The sequence below is a fragment of the Balaenoptera musculus genome, chromosome 1 (assembly GCF_009873245.2).
Source record: "Balaenoptera musculus isolate JJ_BM4_2016_0621 chromosome 1, mBalMus1.pri.v3, whole genome shotgun sequence".
Lineage (NCBI taxonomy): Eukaryota > Metazoa > Chordata > Mammalia > Artiodactyla > Balaenopteridae > Balaenoptera > Balaenoptera musculus.
In genome coordinates, this window is record NC_045785.1 from 55,392,500 (window position 1) to 55,415,162 (window position 22,663).

Below are 22,663 nucleotides of genomic sequence, written 5' to 3' on the forward strand. Positions count from 1 at the left end.
AAGCATTCCAACTTCTCATAATTGTTGAACTTTGTGATGTAAATGGTGCCGGGGTCTGAAAAGGCTTGTAAAGGTTTTGCTGACTTTTTTGTTTTGTTTTTACATATTTTCAATGAAACTATCTGTGCTGTTGTAGCTGAAAGGAGGAGCAGCTTTGAACAGCTCTAGATTATTTTACCATTTGAATAATGATAAGTAATAATAACAAATGTTGACCTATGTGAGTAATTTATGTGTAGGAAGGTTTTCACCTTTCTCCAGAAGCGAGCTCACTGTAGTGTTTTGTCATATTTGGCTCTATGTTCAAGATCATATAGCACCGTACATTGGGTTTTTAACCTTTGACTGCATCACATTGTTCATATCATTGGCCTGTTTCCTAGTTCATGGGACAGGCATAGGAATAATATACTGTTTAGCACCTAACTATGTAAAAAGTACTTTTAAATACACTATGTTTGCCTACCTACCTAACTGAATTTATGAGAGAAATGACAGCTAGTAGTTCATTACCAAAATCCAAAGAGGGTTCTAGAAAAGTTCTAGAGATGACCTTCTGTATTGTAAGAATACCTGAAAAGCAGAATTAGGGGAGAAATCATCCTTGAAATATTTTTAATCATGTATTTAAATTACAAAAATAACATATGTTCAATGCAGGAAAAGCTCTGGAACCAAAGACACTGATGGTGGTAGAGGTGGTGGTGGTCATTATAGCTGTGTTTATTATGCTTATTATATTCCTGTCTACTTATTGCTTTCCATGTATTGGTTTCTGTTGTTGTTGTTTTTTTAATACAGCAATCCCATGGATGAGAGACTTATTATTCCTACTTTTCAAATGAGGACATTGAGCAAGAATGGCCAAGTAACTAGCCCAAGGTTGCATTACTAGTGAGGGGAGAGGCAGGATTTGAACTTGATGCCAAAGAAGAGCTTGCTTCGCTGTATGCTGTGTATCTGGTGCATCCATAACACCACCACCAGTGCCCTGTCTCAGCGAACGTCTGTCTCCTGACTCATTTCTCTTTGCGGATAACAAATATTGTCATATTATAAAATTGTAATATTCTTTTGTATTCTCCTTCGTAATTCTTATAAAATTCCTGTAAATCTCGGCAAAAAAAGTTTGGTATTAGGTCTCCTGTCAAGAACGGCATTGAGAAATTAGTATTCCCCATCAGAGACAGAGGGAATAAAAATACCCTCCAAGGGTTTAAAATGTTAGAGATAGCGAAAAATCTCTCAATGATTAATACACAGTCAAAGAACGTCAACTAGATATTTACCCCAAATTGGAAAACTAATAACTTATCCGGACACTCTTTTCCTCCCCTTTATGATAAGTGCGTCAGATTAGAAGCTCTGAAAAGTCTTGTCCAGTTTTGACATCCTGGTTCTCGGTGCAGCTCACTTACCTCCCTCTCCTGGCTTCCTTTCTATCACACTGTATTACTGATTACCAAATACAGTAGCCTGAAGTGCTTAAATCTTTAGAATTATTGCTGTTCTTGAGTTTCAGATATAGGTCAGACATTAAGGGGGCTGGCTGGCATTTCAGTATTCTCCTAAATATAAAGGTCATCTCCACCTAATTGATCCCACATGTGCAGTGCACTTTAACTGATTCGATCTCTGTGGACACTCTGGGTTTTCTTTAGTTAATGGCAACACTGCATTCTTCAGCCTGCCTGTGAGATTACATGGAAGGACCTGTATGCAGAAGGGAAGAGGAGGAGGGAGAGCCCTTTTAAGTAGACACACCACTGACCACTACTAATTTTATTATCATTTAGTGATACTTTAAAAAATTTTTATTTCATCCTCATTTCATTCTGTACTGTTTCACTTTGTGTTTCTGAATTTCATTATGACTGTATTTGGGGGGGGGGGCACATGGCTTGTGGGATCTTAGTTCCCCAACCAGGGATTGAGCCCAATCCCTACCCACTGGACCACCAGGGAATTCCCCACTTAATGATATTTTTAAAATAATTTTAAAATTTCATTTTATAGCAACTCAATTTTCACGTAGTTATAAGAATCTTGGAAATGTAAGCAACAGTGTTTTTGTTCTTGTTCTGGGTGTGTGCTTTTTAAAATTGTTACTGCTTTTGAATGAAGAGATGATCTAAGAACTAGAAATAGGGCCAAATAAAAACCTGCCTTAGCATTGCTTTATTCGATGTACAGACTGTGAAGCTTCCTGGGATTTAGGGTCAGAAGATGGGAGTCTGCGTTTGAACTCAACTCAGTTAGGCAAGCCCCTCAGAACCCACGCATCTGGGCATATATACCCATAAGATGGGCATAACTGCAATGGTGGCCACCTCTCATAGAGACTGTGTAAACTGTTGTGTCTTTTTATTTTTAAGACTACATGGTAGGGGTTCCTGAGCCGTACTTACAGAGCATGTGGGATTCCAAGTTATGGGTGGTTTCTCCTCTCAACGGCCCCTTTCTTTTTCATTCGTCTTTCAGTGGTGAAAAATGGTAAGAAGTGATTCATGTCTCCCCATGTCTATGGGGACCATGAGGACCTCATGACTTTTTAAAAGTGGTTTGAGAAAGAGACAAACAAAAGTAGTTAATAACAATGTTATTCCTGGAAGAAAACGTTCCAGCCTGCTCTGACTTGTTTTGGAATTTGCACAGTCCTGAGAGGGCTGACAGTTCTGTAACAGGGTTTCTTTCAGACTCTAAAGTTTAGAGAGACTGGGGGTGGGAGGAGGGCACTAGGGAAAGGAGCAATTAAGTTCAAGTTTCAAAATTGGTGAAGTGAAGCAATTTCCCATTCCTGCCAATGCAAAAACTCTCCAGGTTTATTTTTTTCCCATGTAAGTCAGAAACCTGTTCTTTTCCTTGTGGGTGTCTGGAGCCCAGTTATTTGAGAGCCCCAGCTCCTGTGGAGACCATTTCTTCATGCCTTCTTCCTTCCCTGACAACCTCTGGTTTGGGTTTACATCACTGGGTGGTAGAATACAGGCCTCAATTTATTACCACTATTCTTTCACAAAACTTTCAGGGAAAGGATGACCACATGCATCATTTAGCCAGAGAATCATGAGTGGATTAATTAGTGGAACTTTTCTAGACATTTGTTAAACCTTTGGTGTGGAGATCCTTCCTGATTGTTCTTGTTGGGTAGAAGGAAAGAACAACATAGGGAGTTAGAGATGGCTTTGTTTTTTAAGGACATCTTTGGCAAAATCGGTCAAAAAAATAACTTGATTCTTATTAAATGGCATAAAATGGGTGAGCAGAGAACAGTGGAGCAGGGTTCGGACAGACGCAGATCTCCTTGCATTCAAGGAATGGGATGCTGTTTCCCTGTCTTACCTTCTCATCTCTACAGATCAAAGATACCCCAAAGTTGGAGTCCTTGAGTGCAGCCCATGTGACATCTGGACAGCACTTCTTGCTGACATTTCTTTATTTCTTTGCTGGCAAGAGGACCCCCCTCCAAACCTTTAATAAGTTCTTATTGAAAAGATACATTGGGTGGAGGTCCAGGGAAACTGAAAAGATTGGTAAGTTAACATGAAATCAGTACAACTTCTCACTTTTCTAATTCTAATGCAAAACACAAATAAACCATGTTCATCAGCATGGTAGTAACTGTCGCTGGCATGTCTGAATTGTGCTATTTACCTTTTATTACCCAAACTTTGTGAAGCCAGTAGGTTCCCCTTGATTGGAGCCATCACAGCAAATCTGCAATGACCCTTCCTGCCTTTCTTGGGGAAGCCTCATGATCGTGTGTTTTGTGTGGTAACAGTGTGAACACATTTTCACACAGTGCCGTTGTGAAATCATTTTGACCTGATGCTGAATTTTGGAGGAACTGAATTTTGGAGGAACTGAATTTTGACCTGATGCTGTCCAGTTTAATAGATTCTTTGAGTCTTGGAGGTTTTCTCTTCTTCCTTTTTTTTCCCTTTATACCTTTATTCTCCTTTTCATCATCATTTAAAACCGATTTCCTTTCTGTTTAAAAGTAAAGCAAATTTTACTGTCCCTTATAATACTAGGATGAGTATACAAACGTATAAAAAGACTGTTTGATTTCTTGTAGTGGGGGTCGGCAAACACTGACTACCCCATGCTCTGTGACCTTATAATTACCAACTCCTTACAGAAATCAAAATGGGTTTGCTAAGACCCCTTCTTAATGAGGGTCCGACAGTGAGCCCTGTTTCTCAGTTGTCACCTTGTATTGCTAATTGGCCCAGTACTGTTGGAACCTCAGTGTCTCTGCTCATGCTAGTGCTGACTTATCACATCTGTTCTGTATGTTAATGTATGTTGCATGATGCAGAAGGAATTCTGGAAAGGAGAGGGGGCTGAGTTTCTGAAAGATTATCTCCATTTATAATGTGAGCTGCACTACTTCAGAATTCTACATTACTTAATAAGCCAGGTATTTAAGATCCAATCTCTTACATGGTCTAATTATGTAGATAGGCATTATTATCTCAATGTCCTAATATGAGTTAAGTTTTGAAGACCGTTGTTTTTGGTTTTTTTTTTCTTTCCTGTTTCTGAAGGGAGGTCCAGCTAATTTACTGCAAACGAAATAAGAAGTATTTTGGAGGAATAGGATGACATTTAGCATTCTGGTTTGAAATCCCTCTGACTGTTAAATATTTAATGTGCTGCAAAGCATCCTTAAAAATTAAATATGAATGAGTTTTAGAAAACCTTGCAGTGGTATAAAAAATTGAGATTCCCCCTCACCCCCATTTCAAGTGTGAGTGTCTGCCTAGGGAATCTTAATTATTTTTAATGAAGATGACATTATATATTTGATCAGCATGGGGATGTCCTAAATCATGAAGTTAATATAAATAGAATCCTTCTGAATAACACCACAGCAGAGATTTACTTTGAAATAAATTATTAGTTTTATCTCTGGAGGTTAATCACTCTACCCCTTTTTTATTTTTTGTTAAAAGTTAATAAAGTCAAATGACTAGAGGAGAATTCCTTTTGTTGGAAAAAAAGGGTTTTTTCCCTAGGCTTATTGCTTTGTTAAAACGAGTGCTTTACTTTGGTGGACTCAACGAGATTTAGTGTATGTACTATAAACATTTTTGTGGAATCTCTGAAAAGAAGCATGATTATTACTACTATTATTAGTATTCAAGAATAACTTTCTTGACATTGATATTTGTAATCACATATAATTTTTTTTCCTTTTAAAAAATATTCTAATAATTGATGGTATTCCCCTAATTTAATGGCAAGGGAATTAAATAGGAGACTCTTGGATTTATTTTACAATGCTGACATCTGACATTAAAAAAAAATCATACCTATATTTTCTCACCATGCCTTCCTGCCTTTCATTGGGCAATATTGTATTCTAGTTGCATGCTGTCCTAAGTATCAGTTATGCATGGGGAAAGGGGGATTTGAATTCATGAGTCTATAGTCTTAGTGCTTACTTATATAAAAGAGTATGTTACATGTGCTTCCAAAAATTGTTTTTAATTAAATTCCATGAATTTTTCTTGAGAAATCCCTTTTCTAAAAGAAATTGCCTAATGTTTGTACCCTATCTGTTTGAAAAGGATGGGATAACTTTCAAGAACTATGCTTTTAATTTTTTCTGCCTTTGCAGTGATTGTAGAGAATATTGCTTCTCTCTCTTTTTTTTTTTTTTCATTTTGTCTAGGTAAAACTAACACTAAAAATGAAACCTATCATTGCTGGTCCTGTAATTACCCAGCTTTCAAATTTCTTTGGCATTTAAAAAAATATTTATTTAGTTACTTATTTGGCTGTGCTGGGTCTTAGATGTGGCACGCGGGATCTTCGTTGCCACGTGTGGGATCTTTATTTGCGGCACACGAGATCTAGTTCCCTGATCAGGGATCGAACCCGGGCCCCCTGCGTTGGGAGCGCAGAGTCTTAATCACTGGACCACCAGGGAAGTCCCTTCTTTAGCATTTTTAATGCATCTCTCAATACTCCATAGCCAAGCAGCAACTGAGAGCTCAAAAATGCCCCTTGTATCCATTTTCCTTCTTTCAGTTCTAGAACCATCTTACTCTAGCCCTCCATCTCTCTCTGTCCTTCCCTGCCCCCTTTTTGGTGTATTACATTAGCAACAACAAAAGTTATCATTTATTGACTACTTACTATGTGCTGGCTATTGTGTTAGTGAGGTAAATGAATTATGAATACATACTAATACAATTAATAAAATCTAATTAATAACAATAGTCCTATGAAGTAGGAAATCAGGGGGCAGAGGGGAGACTTAGGGGTTAGGTAATGTGCCCTGGGCTACTCTGCTAGTAATTGGCAGAGCTGGGATTTGAATCCACAACAGCTCTTGACCCTAGTGTGCATGTTCGACACGACATTATGATCTAATTTGCTAATAATGGGCTATACTCTTATTGCCAAATTATTCTACTTCAGGCCCAGATCTGATCAATTCATTCCCCTGACCTATAACATTACTTTAAAGGTTCCTTATTACTTCCAAGCCTTCACAGCCTTGCTTTTAGGTTCTCCATGATTTTGCCCAAACCTGCTTTCTCGTCCTTGTCATTATTTACGATTGATAAGGATTGATTGGCTAGAATAAAAACAAAAAGGAAAAGAGATGCCTTTCAGAATAACATCAATATGGTTTGTTGTCTCCTGAAGTGGCACAGTGCCTGGCAATAAAAGAGTCAGGTGTCCTTTGTGGTCAGGATCTGATAGCACAGAACTCTTCCTTGCAAACTTAAAATTGTGTTCAGCATTTTGCCCTGTAGTTTAATTGGAAGAACACTGGGTGCTTCGGTGCTGATTCCTGTCACCGAGCGATTTAGCATTCCCCAGGGCCATTTGACTTTTCCCAATCTTGCCTGCACAATGAATCTCAACATTCCTTCCTAGAGGTTTAAGACAAGCAACTTTTAAATGATAGGTGAAAACTTAGCTTTAAGAAATGACTTTTGAGATGAAAATCAAAGTCATTGACAAGATCTTTGAAATCCCTGTGTATACATCTTTGGGGGGGGGGAAAGTTAATTAGAGAAGATGCCTAAATACTGCTGCCTAAATACTGGCAGTTTCTCTGGGGCATATTAGAAGGTAGCATTATACCATGCAGTCAACAACAACATGCCTACTATGTGCTGGGAATTCAAAGATGAATGAGAATCCATCCTTGTCTTCTAGAAACTCACAAGATATCAGGGGTGGGGTGTAGCTATGTAAACAAATAATTGCAATGTGTTTTGTTAAGTGTTAGAATAGTGGGATATCCCCATTGCATAGAGATCAGGAAAGACTTTCCATGGAGGTGAAAAATTAAGGGAAGCCTTAGTGAGGAATTTATTGAGAAAATTAGTGGTAAAGTGCATTCTAGGAGGGGGAAGCCACCCCTCTGAATGATTCCCTGTGTTATGAATTCCAAGTGGGGTATGTTTCTCATGGTGTGTGTACAACTTATGCCCCTCTCATGAATTCATTAACTGAGTGGTTCTAGGTATTGGGACAGTGGGGAAAAAACAAAGTCCCTGTGCTCATGTAACATGCATACCAACAGGGGAAGACAGACAGCAAAGAGTAAAACATAGGACATGTGAGATGTGACAAGAGCTACTGGGGTCGCTATTTTGTGTAAAATAGTATTTGAGCAGAACTCCAGAGGCAGGAGGGAGCAAGTCCATCCAAAGGCAATGTTTTTCAAAAAGGGGGAGCAGGAAGTGCAAAGGCCCTGTGGCTGGAAATTGCTCAACAGGTCTAAGTAGCAACCTGGAGGCCAGTGTGTCTGGAGCAGACTGAGACTGGGGAGAGGGTAGGAGAGAAGTCAAAGGGTGAACAGGATGTAGGTAGGGGCTTTGGAACCAGGAAATGGACTTGAGCTTTTACTCTGAAATGATTGGGAAGCTATTAGAGAGTTTGGGCCTGGAAGTGCCAAGAGCCTTGGCCCTAGAGTCAGACATATCTGAGTTCAAATCTCGCTCTGCCACTTTTACTAGCTCTGTCTGATTCCTCATCTTAAAAAATGAGGCTTATTATTCTTACCCTGAAAGGTTGCAATGAGGAAGAGGAGAAAAGTGGCGGTGGTGGTATTAATAGTAGAAGAGGTAGATAACAGAGAATTTGTGTCTGTTTATCAGTATGTTAAGAGGCAGGGTGTGAATGAGAAATGAATGTGGCAGGGTGAGGGCAGTTATATGAGTATGAGAGGTGGCATTCTGAACAGAGCTCCAAAATCAGGCCTTGCAGACACTGGGCTGTGGTTGCTATAGATGAGGAATAATGCAAATACCCAGATAGCTTTGGATCGACCATGTGTATTAACAGCAGCTGGGCCTTCCAGAGCTTCAGAGCTGTCCAACTCAACTCCAGTTTTGAAGCAGTGTATTAATAAATGAAGAAATGCCAAACAGTTACCAATGCTGTTATATTTTAAATATATCTGTTTAACGAATTAACTCTTATGCAGTGTAATTGTGCCGTTTCTGAGCTAATTTCCGTTATTTATTTTTAAAGCATGAATTTAGAGAATATTGTGCATGCGTGATGTGTTCTGTTAATGGGATACAAGTTCAAAGTTGTATGATCAATACCTTTTTCTTTTCATTCTGTCACTTTCTCTCTGTGACTGTGTATAAAGTCTCATTAGGAGAAGATCAAACATACAGGTTTGGGGCTTTTGATGAATATGAACCCCAGGCCAAAAAACCAACCAGCCAACCTTCCCACTATCTCCCCTGCTCTGCACATTAGGCCTTAATATTCCCTGTTGAATGCTGAGAACAAGGGTCCAGGTAACTTTGTGTTGTGTTTGGTTCACGTGTGCCTTCCTCACGCTGGCTGCTATCTACAGCTTCTGCACACCTGCTTACACCTCCCTGTTCTCCTTTGCACTGTCAGCTCTTGAAGGATGGGGCTGTCTTAGCATCACTTCATCCAGAGCCAGCCCATAGTCTGTGCTCAGTGACAGAAAACTGAGCTGGGCCACGTTGGGAAGGTGAGCCCTTCCAGAACGTTCAGCTGGAAAAGGTTGGACAAAGGAAGCTCACCAGCGGTTGTAGCAGTTTGAGGAACCAAGAAATCTTGATCCCAGATTTGAGCCATGGCCTTCAGGGAAGCCTAGAGTTGTGGGAAAGTAACCCCACCCTGTGTGGATTGGTTGTGTGGCTCTGAAGGAAGCTGCCTTTTCATTCATTAGTTAGTTCCTTGTTTGGTAAAACAGGTATTCTAACAACGCACGCCTCCCAGGTTGGTGGTAAGGCAGAGACACTGCAAATCCAAGTGCTCCTTCCTTCTTTTCTTCCTCCTGTCTTCCCAGGAACCCTCACCCAAAGATTAGTTCATCTCTAATTCTGAATTCAGTGGCTGCAAGTGGAGAGCAGCTGTCAGTGACTGAAGATTTGGAATATTCCCCTTTTTTTCCCTCTAAGTGGTCAGCGGGAGTATTTCTCTTTCCTTCTCCCTCCCTCTTTTTCCTTCTTTTTTCTTTTCCTTTTTTTTTTTTTTAAGATATTTCTTTTAACCAGACCATACTTTATAGTCTATGGAAACGTGGATTTATACAGAAATTCAACATAGGGAGACTATTACTGATATTTCAAGGAGATTCACAGAAGTGTTTTGATTTGAAAGGTGCATTAGTGTAGGGCTTTTCAAACAGTGATTAATGGGCTACCTCCATCACAACTACCTTGATGATTCTCGCACATATTGGCCTCCCCTGGGCTTGTGGATCCATTATCTATTGGAGGTGGGGGGCCCAGGAATCTGCATTTCATTACAAGCAAACAGGATTTGTTTTGTATCTCTATAAAGTCTAATAACCACTGTCTTAGTGATGGAAATCCAATTTGTATAACTGTTATTGAGCACCTAGTATGTGTTCTTCATCATATTCATCACATAGATAGTAACTTAAGTCCTCACAGCTATGACCATAGGAAGGTATGGTTTACATTACATAAAGTCACCCATTGAAAGGGCATAAGTCAATGGCTTTTAGTATATTTCCAGAGTTGTGCAATCATCACCATAATCTTAAAACATTTTCATCATCCCCCAAAGAAACCTTATTCCCATTAGCAGTCACTGCTCAAGGGTGGATATTATTACATCCATTTTTAGAGGTGGGAAAATGGAGGCTTTGGACATTTAAGCAACATGCCTCCAACCCCGACAGTAAGTAGTGGAGCTGAGGACCATGGTCTGACTTCCTTGCTTCTAGAACCTGTGCTCTTTCAACTATACCATGCCCCTTTCCAGGAACTCAAGACATATATTTGCTTGGTGGGGAGAATAATTTGAGGTTCTGGCTTTTTCCTTGTTCAGTAGTTTTAGATAATATATTTTCCCTTCCCATTCTGGCTTTGTAGGGTAAATAAATAGGTTTTAGGGATAAACAACAAGGTCCTTCTGTATAGCACAGGGCACTATATTCAATATCCTGTGATAAAGCATAATGGAAAAGAATATGAGAAAGACTGTGTATATACGTATAACTGAATCACTTCGCTATACAGCAGAAATTAACACAACACTGTAAATCAACTATGTATACATTGTAAATCAACTATACATTGTACATCAATAAAATAAATTTTAAAAAATAGGTTTTAGTTTTTAGTTCATTATGCAGCACAGTTACATAAGAAATCAGCATGACTGAAAGCCAGGAGAAACCAACATTTGGTCCTGTCCCTGATTGTGACCTATCATATATGGTCTTTGAGACTTACTTTCCTCTTCTGTCAAATGAGGAAGTAGTACCAAATCTTTTATTGATTCATTAAGCATTTATTGGACATTTAATGGTGATTACACTGGTTGCTGGATGTTCAGAGAAAATGATGACAATTTTAATACCAGCTATGCTTAACTGGGCAAAAACAATATGTCAGTCACTGTCCTAGCTTGTCATTCCATTTAGTTCTAACTGCAAGCCTAGTAGGTAGTGGTGATCGCTCTGTTCTGTCTCTACGGCATTGGAGGTACGTTGCTTAAATTCCCATGAGGAAACTTAGGCTCAGAAGGTTTAAATAATTTGTGCTGATCACACAGCTGAGATGGTTGAGGTCTGGTTGATTCCAAAGCCTGGACCTCAGTCCTCACACTCCTCTCCAGGAGAGCAGGAGTTGTTATTGCCTTCTGTGAGGTCACTACTCATGTTTCTAAACAAATACTTGCAACACAATGTGAAAGTAAATAATTCAGTGAAGGTGCTAAAGGAGGTTTAATCTTCTGGCCTCTTTTTGAGTAGGTCTGGGGAGGTGTCTAGATGAGCCTCTGGGTTCTGTTAGAGGCATAGCTAATTATTGCATTTCTCCCTCTCCTGTAGCCCCTATTTGCTTAATACCTGCAGGTTGGATTTTTAGGACTACTTCCGTCCCCTGGTACCTGCAGGAACCCTGTTTGTTGAGCAATACTAGGCCGGGAGGGACCAGCATCTCTGTGATGTATTTCCCAACTTGAATTTACCCCTCTGGCCTCCTTGGCATATGTTTACAAAGCCGCAGACTCTAGTAAACTAGAGATTTGGCCTGTGCTCAGACAGGTGTTCCCCACCAAGTATCATCAGTAATCAAAGGGAAAGTCACTTTCTCAAGGACCCAGCTTGCATGTGGGTTTCTAAAGAAACTTGAAGAAGGCAGTTCGTTGAGCCTGGGAGCCAAGCTTGTCAAGGCACTGGGAGCTAATGTGAAAGCCATTTCCTGAAAATATAGAGTTTTTAATAAGTCTTGTCACTATGGAAGGCTTCGGAAGTGCTGATTTGGAGGAGCTCCTGACATTGGGATGAGGACACAGGAAATCTCAAATGACTTTTTATTCCTGGGAATAGTTGTTCAATTTGAAGGATTTTTCAAAGTTACTATTTACTGAGCTCTTACTGTATGTAAGGAATAAGTGCTATACAAGCACTGAACCTCACAAAAAACCTATAAGCTCGCTATTATTGTCGCCTCTATTTTACAAATTAGGAACTGGTGCACATCTAACCTCTCCACAGCCACTCAGCTGGTAATAGAGGATTTGTTTTGTTTTGTGTTTTTAAACTCCCTTTCACGTTCCTATTTTTTTTTTTAACCCTAAAAACTTGCAGAAATAATTTTAACCAGCATTTATTCATTAAAATTATACTGTGAATCTGAGCCCAGAGAGTCATTCATTGTTCACTGAGATGTGAGTTAATGATTATTGCTGAGAATCATGGCATGTCGTGCTGGAGCCATTACAGCAGGGTTGTTACCATGGTATTCGATATGCATGACAGGCACCCTGGCTGTGAGAGCCTGAAAGACGATACAGTGAGGAGGACCTGGGAGACATTTGTGTAATCATATTAGCATCACATTTATTCCAGAAAGGCTAACTGCTCGGTTTCACGTCTTAATGTCCACATTTAAGCTCACCACTCTCAAGATTGGTTTTCTCTATTTAAATTTTCATCTTAAACTATTCATCCCTTCAATACTTGGCCTGGCCTCCTGCAACAAGTTTTAGAGATATGTTTATAACATTTTTCTTAACAATTTAAGTCAAATTTCACCAGCAAATATAAGTTTCTTGAAGCATCCATTTCATACGGCAGAAAGACCTAGCATTAGTAGCTTCTCAAAAGTCTAGCAATCGATACTTCAGTAAGATTCTAGCACAATAGTAGAGTGGAAATTTTAGGATCACCAAGGTTTATATAATCTAACCCGGTTTTCCACTTTATAGGTAAGGGAAAATAGACCTAGGGAGGCTTACTGCCTTCGTCAGACATATAGCTGATTTATACAGAGCTAGTTTATACAGAGTTGCAATTTGACATTATTGGCTTTTGTGATAAATTTTGATTTATAGTTTCTGCACTTAATGAATCATCACTTTATTTTTTTTTTATTTTATTTTTATTTTTTTTAATTTTTTTAATTTATTTTTTTATTTATTTTTTTATTTTTTTATTTTTTTTTATCATCACTTTAAATAAAAGAGTAAACCAGAATTGAACTTATAAAAATTCTCTCTATTTGGATATGGCATAAATGAACATTTCATTTGAAAACCATCCAACACAGACTCCCAGTAGCATATTTTGAAATGTCGAGAACCAGTCTTCGGGACTTCCCTGGTCGTCCAGTGGTTAAGACTCCGTGCTCCCAGTGCAGGGGGCCCAGGTTCCATCCCTGGTCAGGGAACTAGAGCACACATGCCTCAACAAAGATCCCACGTGCCACCACTAACATCCGGCGCAGCCAAATGAATAAAATAAATATTTAAAAAAATAGAAAACTAGTCTTCAACTCAGAATGCAACATTGCAACTGTGCTTTAAACCCGAACAGTTGTTTTTCATTAAGCTATTTTTATATAAATTATTTTTGTGAACAAGTATTTCTCCATCTCATTCCATAATATTGCTCTGTGCAAGTGCTATAGCGGTCGTAAAATTGAATAAAACAGCCCCTCAGAGGATTTTATAATTTTACAAAGGAGATATGACAAATGGGAAACTTTCATTTAAGGTCAGGTGTCATTTGAAGGATCAAAGGCGATCCAGTTCATTTGGTTCCTAAAGTTGTCACAGATCCTTGGGATGGTAACTGGCTTCTAAATGGACTAGATTTTTTTTCTTTCTGAGAAGGCTTAGGAAAAGTTGAGGGAAGTGGGTGCATGGCTCTGAGCATGTGGAATATAAACATTCTTAAAGCACCTATTTCATCATGTCACTCCCCAGCTAAAAATCCTTCTAACAGCTCTTTATTTCTTGGCAAATACACATTTATTCATTTACTCATTCAAAAAAATGTTTACTCAGTGCCTACCATATGTGTAAACTCCAACTCCTCTTCCTGGCTTGAAAAACCTACACAGTCTAGCACCATCATTTCTATTCCATTGAGTTCAGTTTTATTTCCAAAAGCTTCCCTTATGCAACTGACTTTGTACCATGATCACTGACTGCGGAGTCTGTCTCTAGATTGTGGGCTTTGCTATGAAAGAAGCAATCTCCTTATCTTCGAACACCCCATTTCCAAGTATACAGGCCAGTGCTTAGTAAGTCCTTTTTAAGGGTTTTCTTGAGGCCAAAGAATCTAGAATGTAGGGTCCACGTGGGCAGGGATTTTGTTACGCTCTTTTTTGTATCTTTAGTGTCTAGAACAGTGCCTGGCCCCAAATATTGAATACTTAGTACATTGTGTTTAGTACTATGTGACAAACCCTCTCTGTGAATGCTCTGAAATGCTCTCACTTAAGCTCTTTCTCTTTTTTTTCCTATTTACATCTGACCTCAAATTCAAGCCCAAGCCCATCTCTTCAGAGTCCTGCTCCCCAGCCCCCCACGAACTCTGGCAGCACATTGGGTCTGTGCCAAACATCCTGAGTTCATCCAGAGCCTGCATCGCACTGTTCCCTGTTCATCCTTACTTCTTAATCTTTCATTTCTTCTCCCTACTAGAGAATGAGCTCCTTAAGAATATGGAGCCATATTTTACATGGTTTCTGACTCTATCAGAAAGGACGTGATTGATTAACTTGAGTTATTAATTAAACGTTGTCATTTAGGTCTGGAAGGTTAAGCATTTCAGGGTTTCCAGTTCCCTTTGTCCTTAATGGATGGATTCCCGAGGACCTGAGCATTTGTGTGGGTTTGCGCACACACAGAACACTGAATATTGAAGGCTTATATACTTGAAGTGCCTTCCTCCAAGAATAAATGCATGGCCATTTAACTACCCCGCCTTTTCATTTTTTTTTCTTCAAGGTGAAATTTAAAAAGCCTTAATGGAGATCTGGGGTGTAGGGAGTGAGGAAATTAAGAGTTAGGAGAGTGGAAGTAGGGGAGTGGAAATCTGGCCCCATCTGCAAAGCGTTTGGGCAAGTCAGCTTTCCATTTCTGAGAGGTTTCCATGTGCATTGTCATGAATATTATAGTCAAGTTACATTGGCTAAAAGGCTGAGTCTTTCCAACATGTGGAACTGATTTACTTGCCTTTTCCCCTCTTACCCCCTTTGAAAGCCCAAACACAACAACAACAACAAAAATTCAGTAACCCTTCAGAAGCTTTATTGCATTTAGGGAAGTGTTTCCATCTTGTTATGCCTGTCTTTGTTCTCTCGGTCCCTATTTACTCACTGGCTCTCCTGGTTTAAATGCTACAACAGGAAATCAAGGGATCAAGACTAGAAACTTTGCTTGCTGAGATTATTGCTTTAGATTTTCCCTGCTAAATCAAACTGCAGGCTGTTCCTTTTTCCCTGTAATTTCTTTTGAGGGATAGAGAGGGCCAAAACTGGCAACCCTTTGTAAAGGTGACCCTTGTCACCGATTTGTGACTCTCCCACAAGCTTTCTTGCTTGCTATTCAGAGCTCATGTTGGTTTGAAGGGTAAGTTAAATACCATCAGACTAAGGAATTCATAATTTGAGTTCTTTTGCAAACTTGAAGTATCCAAGGGGCTGTGTGTGTATATACTTAGAGCCTGAAGAGGACAGGGAAGGAAAAACAGAGGTGAGGGGGGAAGACTCTATTAATAGATTGTTGAGAAAAGGGGAAGTTTTTTTTTTTTATCTTAAAGAGAAAGGATACTTTTTTCCCTTTTTTGCTAGCTGGTTGAGTAATCAACCACACCGAAGGTCTGTATGACTTAATGCCTAGATTAATGGATACACACACGCTTATTTATGCTTACTCTGTACCATGCAACGTGCTGAGGAATCATGGCATGGACCAGTTGTCAAAGAATTTACAACAAAGTTAGAAACTAGAAATCCAGAAGAGTGGAAGGAAATAAACTGTAAACTGGTTTTTACTGAGTGGTCAGACAGTAGATTTTTTTTCCCTCTTCTTCCTTTACATATTTTCAAATTTTCTACAGTGAACATATTATTTTAACTGTAGTATAGACTGTCTTTGCTGCAGAAGTTCAGAGAAGGGAGAGATTACCTTTGGGAGGTTGTTAGGGATGAGGTCGGACTTGAGTTGGTAAATATTGATACAGGTATTTTTGGCCCCCTGTACCTCCAACTATCATAGAATAGCTATCATTAAGAGGATATTCTTACGAGATGAACAATAATGGAATAGAATAATAATAGAATAACCATCAAGACTGTTCGAATAACTATCATAATGGTATGTGAAATACATTCATAATGTTTTTAGTGCAGTCTACATAAATTTATCTTCACATTTATGAGGTTAAGATATGTGAAGTACCTAGTGCTAGACAGATAGTAAGCACTATACAAGCAATAGTTATTATCATTTGTTATATATAGCAACCGTAAAACAAAATAAGGAAGTCTGTTGGGGCAGGACATGTGTGCCCAGGGTACCATTTGCACAAGGTCATCTATTGTGTACTGATTCATTTTGTTTTAAATTCCCAATCTAGGCCTCTTCCTCTACCATGATTTTCAGTACCTAAGCATTTCTCTTTGTCATGAAACTGGAATAACCCTGTTTCTTGCAAGTCACTGTGGTATTCAAGATCAAATATTTATAGTGAGGATCAAGCATGAGCCCCTACATTTACTTTTTCCTCTGTAAGCTCTCAAGGTGGTGATCTAGTACAAATGGTTCTCTGTAGAGTTTATTGTAACTGAATGTATGTCTTTTTTTTCCCTAGTGTGTCAACTCTTTGAAAAATGTTTGTCATTACACATCATAAAGGAAATTCATGCTCCATCTTGAGATTGGGGGGTGGGGAGGAAAGAATATATGTTCTGGATTCATTATTCATAGGTAAGCCCTGTTACTATTTTGGTCACTTTCTAGATTTTACCTAAGTTTTCTCTATTAAGATGATGATTACATAGAGGATGATACATAAACTTTGGAGTAAGGCAAATTTTGCACCCAGATTTGGCCACTTAGTTACAATGTTCTACATTTGGGCAAACCAAACTTCTAAGACCTCAGTTTTCTCACCTGTAAAATGATGACATAGTAGCTAACTACTATGAAGCGTTGTTATGAGTATTAAGTGAGGTAATGTGTTGCAAAGCACCCAAATCCATTCTGTGCCCTTGTTAATATACACGGTAACACTGTTATGTATAATGTACCCCCCTTACACACATATAATTAGAACAATATTTGTGTATTAAAATGCTCATTTTAAAATATGAACAATAACAAAAATCATTGTAAACATTTTTATTAGCTGCACAGTATATTTTTGATTGGATGAAGTATAATTAATCGGTCCCCTATTGGACAGTTAGGTTATTATTATTATTTTTTTTAGTGGTAACATTTTCAATACTCTTGGTAAACTATTTTCTTGAACTACCTGTATCCAGATGAACAAATTTAGAGATTTTTTTTTTAATGATGGAGATTTATGGCACCAGGTTTGTGATCTCAGAATGCAGATGATGAAGCCTCCTTAGAGAATGTCATTTTTCTGGACCTTCCATATGTTCAACAGTGTGAGGTTAAATAGTCTGGTAAAAATCGGACAATGTCTACTCTGGGCAGAGAGATCCCTTTATAACCTAGTAAAAGCTTATTCATGGGGTATGCTTAGGGGAGAATAGAGTTATGCATATGTTTTCTTCCCTGAAACACTTAAATTAAGTTGCCATTAATTCCCTGTCCAGTGATTGTTGGAGTTTGTTTTAATGACAGCACGGTTAATGTTGGTCAACATCTTGAGATAACAGTGGTGATCTATATTTTCCTCCCCTTTGGCCACAATTCCTAGAACGGTAGGAAGAGATCCAGAGAGGAATGAAGCTGTTAGTGAACTGTCAGCCAAATTGGCTTGTGACAGAGACCTGTAAACGTCAAGAGAATAAGCTTTTGAATAAAAATTCAGTCCTGCGTTTTCTTAGCAAAGATCAGGGAGGGAGTCCAACAGAATCTTATTAGGCATTTATTTCTCCTCTGTGGTTTTGTGCTATACCATTCATTTAAACATCTAGTTAAAATTTGGCAGAGCTGTTGGAGGAGTGAAGGTGGAGCCAACTGTCAGGATTGACCATCTTATTAAACACTCATGTAATTGTTCCTGTTCCAGTTAAGTGGAATTCTCTTGCCATCTGTTAAGCAGGCTCAATTAATAGAGAGATTTGGGAGGGAAAGGTGGTGGGTAGGGAGGTTGGGTCAATGGAGTGAGGACTTGGGGACAGGGGAGTTGCAGCCCTTAAGAGGTGAGGGAAAGTAGCTCCCCCTCCACCTATACACACACACATGCGCGCGCACACACACACACACACACACACACACAGAGCAGGATGTCTTTTTTTCTTTTCTTGCGGGAGAGGTAAGGGAACTGTATTCAAGTGTAATGTGGCTCTTTAATTTCCTTTTTTGGGGAGGAGGGGGAAGGCAGCGCTTAGGGAATCAAAGAACAGAATATGCAAAGAGGAGATTTGATTAAATTGTGTTATATAAGTTTAGAGCATCCAGGTTGGATGAGACTCAAAGACAACTCTTTTCTTGCTGGAAATTCAGGTTAGTACAGTACCATTGATGGGAAGCTGAAGAACTAAGTCATGTTATATACTTAGAGTTTGAGGGAGTAATTAATATGTAGCCTCAGGGAAGGCTCAGGAGACCTTATCTGTACATTGCTAGGTGACTCTCCAGTATTGGTACAGTCTAATTTCATCTGGTTGCAGGTTGGGGTGTAGAATTTTTTTTTAAGTATTTATAATAGCCCAGTTAATAGATTATTGTCCTTTTTAAAACTGTATAAATGATTTTTAAAATATATAAAAACATTTGTCTAGGGTATATTTTAAAGAGACTGCCTAGAATGTGTGTTTAAAGTAGATTTACTGAAGGATAGCATACATATAGCACAGTGCACAGTCGTAAATGTACAGCTGGATGAGTTCTCACAAAAGTGAACACATCCCTGTAACCAGCACCTAGATCAAGAGACAGAACATTTCAGCATCCCGAAAGTAGGCTTCATGCCCTATTCAGTTGACTCTCCCACAAAATGTAACCACTATCTTGGCTTGTAATAGGCTAGGTTAGTTTTGCCTGTTTTTGAACTTGATATAAATGGAATTAACATTCTTTGTGTCCTGGTGTCTGGCTTCTTTCACTCAGTAATATGTTTATAGGAGTCATCACGTTGATGCATGTTGCAATTGTGTGTTCATTTTCATCTCACCCGAATATTCGACTGTGTGAATTCACACAGTTTGTCTATTCTGTTGCTGATAGGCATTTGGATAATTTCCAGTTTGGGGCTATTATGAGTAGTGCCGCTATGAACATTCTTAAGATTTCTTTTGATAAACACGAACACATTTCTGCTAGGTATATACCAGGATGAGAACTGCTGGGTCATAGAATATGCATATAATTAACTTTAGAAGATACCGCCAGTTTTGCAAGGTATGTGTTTTAATGAGGGAAAGGTCAGTTTTGTCTTTAGATCAGAGTACTTAGTTGCCTTGAGCTTAAGATCAAGGCATCTTATTGTTCTTGTATTCTTTTGATTATGGAAATTAATATGACTGACAAAGAGGAGTCAGTGAACTATTTCTCCTTAAAATGACTTGTAAAAACCCCTCACCTATTTTAATGATGTTTTCACTATACAACAAAGTGTATTTTTACTTCTAGTATTTGACAAGAATGAGAAGAGTAATGGGCAAGAACAAGCAATATGTTTGCCTTTACTTCCAGGGATTTGTACACCGAGGAGATTGACTTCAAACTCCCTCCAGATTGTGCTCCAATTAAGAGTTCAAATGTCTGGAATTCCTTTGGTCCTGGAGGGAATTTGAGTAAGGGAAAGTGACAACTTGGAAATAGAATGTGGAATGCCCACCCCACCCACCTATATCCTAACCCTGTTACTGTGAGTAAAGCATCAGAGAAGACAAACAATCTGACCTTTTGGGATTGCCCTTCATGTCGTGTTTTAAGAAAACTTTTTTCCATTTCCACTTTTCAAGTCCTCTAACAACCAAGAAACTCTTGCAGTCACGAAAATATCAGCTAGGTGTATCATTTGGAATTCCTGGCTCTCAAATTAAAAATAAAATGCCCAGAAAACTCTGTATTCTATTCCCTTCACAGTTTTACGTAGCAATAGAAAGTAATAAAAGATAAAATCTTTGTCTGGGACTCTTACTAATTATGCTTGACATTGGTCATATGTATATAAAGTTATACCAGCACATTGTATCTTGCTTAAAATAAAATTGATAGAAAAAGACCCCAATCTTCACTTTTTTTCTGCATGCTGATATTAGGATTTCTAGATTATCCTGAACGAAAAGGTGATGTGAATAAATTTAATAGTTTTGCTAGAAGCAATGCCTGTTTTTAACTCACGACCTAGGTTTAGACCTCAACACTTGAATTTTTTACCTGTGATGCGTTTTCTAACTTCTGAGCTGTAGTTTTTAATCTGTAAAATTGGTTTCAGATCGCTGTCTCCCACATCGGGTTGTTGTAGCTATCAAATGAGATCATCTATGTGAAATTGTAAATTATGAAAGTACTAAGCCTAATAAGCCTTTGAGAACTGGGCTTAGCAGGCCCTGCATTTTAAGAAAGATTATTACTGTCCATTAATCTAGAGCATAATGGAATATCACTCTATACCTTGAGATCTTGGGCACACACTAAGCCTGAACTTTTAACCTTGCACCAGACGTGGCTGGCTGACCTGTTTATTTGTGAGTTACTTGTCTAAGTTCTACTGGCCTTTCACTAACACCCTTCCCCGCTGGGGGGAGAGGGGCAAAAAGTTGTTTGCTTGGTGATAGCTCCAAACTATTATTCTAGCAGGCCACCTTTCATTTCTGGGGTGGTAAGAGGGTTGTATAAAATATATAAGTAGTCTGTAAGATCACTACTGCTCATATCTGTAACTTCTTTCTTTTAAAATTTTCTATTACCCACCTAATTTTTATTAGGTGTTGAGAATATAGAAACACTTATAAGCCATAAAAGGCTCTAATGAAAGTGCTGGCCATCATGATTGATAGTAATTGTTAAGAAAATGAATGAGTAAAACAGGGGCTGGACACGGCCTGGCAAACACTTCCTGGCTTATATTCCTTATTACTACTGAGGAATTCACCTTTCTTTTAACAACAAAGAAGAGGGAAGGATCTGAGGTTCCTCATTAGGTGTGGCCCTTGGTAGTTGTTTTGAGCGAAGTGGATCTGGTTTGCTTCCCAGAACATGGGTTACTCCATCAGTCACCTCTTGGGGGAACACATCCCAGTATAGGACAGATAATGTATCAACTGAAATATCGCTGCCAGAAATGAAATAAGAAATTGACCACACTCATCAAGATATGGAGATACTACATGAATTATGTTAGTTTTTAATAAACGTGCACTCTTGGTACTGAGCAGGTTGTGAAAATCAAATTATATAAAATAATTTGGTGTGGGGGTATAGGTGGCAGTGACATTGACACAGCCTCTAAAAGCATTGTTGTCTAGTTAACTACGGTATTCACCAGAAAACTGGGGCTGGAGGTCTGCAGATCTATAATTCCTTCTCCAAAATGATGTCTGTTTTAGGATTCAGAATCCTGATGCACCTTGATGATGAAACACCCCCAGTGAAATCTAAAGCAGAACCCTATAATCAGATGCATTAGTACATCTGCATCAAAAAGAATAAATACTCACACTAAGTGGTTTAATAAAGACTATAAATACACATCAGTTCAAGTTAGGATTAACTGCCAATAAGTTCAGGTCGTGTCATATTTTGCTAGCAAATGTGTTATGCAAAACTTTTGATTTTCAGAGCCTTTTGAATTTCAGAATTACACACAAGGGATTGTTGATCTGCATTATGATTGGGTGTTAGCTCCTAACAGGAGTGTTTTTCATATGTGTCAAGCTACCAGGTAGCAAATGCTTATGAGACAATAGGGTTAGTAGCACCATAACCGGAGTCGCACTGCCTGGGTTCAAATTCCAGCCTTGCCAAGTGACTTTGGGTAAATTACCTAATTTCCCAGGGTCTTTGTTTTTCATCTTTGGAGCTGCAGGAATTTTGTTATTACATAAGATATGCATATGAGATACAATGTGAATTGCATTAGGCACTCAATAAAATATGCTTCTGTTTCCTCATATATCCTTATATAATGGGGATAATAATAGTGCCTGTCACAAAGGTGTTTTATGAGACTGAAATAGGTATATAGGTGTAACATGCCTTAGAATAGTGTCTGCCCTGCAGTAAACATTTAATAACTAGTCGCCAGTATCATTATCACCATTACTAAAAATCTGTACCTTTCCTATCAGCAGGTCATTTTCAGGAAAGAAAACGACAGTAAGCATCTGTTGACTGAATGAGTGGTGCATTGAAAAATTATGATAATTTGTAATTAGAATTTTCCAGACTGTAATTCCGTCTCATTCCATCTCCATCCTTCCCAAGTGTGTTTGCTTCCCTTCCCCCAGCGGCATCCCCCGACCCCGCCCCTCCCCCAGCCCCAGCGCCTTGATTTTCCTTCATTCGCACAGCACTTGATGAACTTGGCGCTTGTCTTCCTCATCACCACCATGCAGGTGTGTTAGGCTGTCTGGGAAGCTGTCCCAGATGCTGACAAACCCTTGTGAGTAGGATACAAAGGAACACGGGAAATTTTGGCTGACATCTCCAGGTCTGACTCCTTACTCAACTGGAGAGTTCCAGAGGTATCTTTACAGTTTTAGGATAAATGAGGCTGCTCTTCCTTTTT

General features: G+C 38.9%; 1 protein-coding gene across 3 annotated transcripts in view; it reads left to right on the top strand.

Moving 5' to 3' along the window:
• The window catches only part of CACHD1 (cache domain containing 1), a 210,724-nt gene that overhangs the window by 59,019 nt on the left and 129,042 nt on the right, over window positions 1–22,663 (top strand). The window lies entirely within an intron of this gene.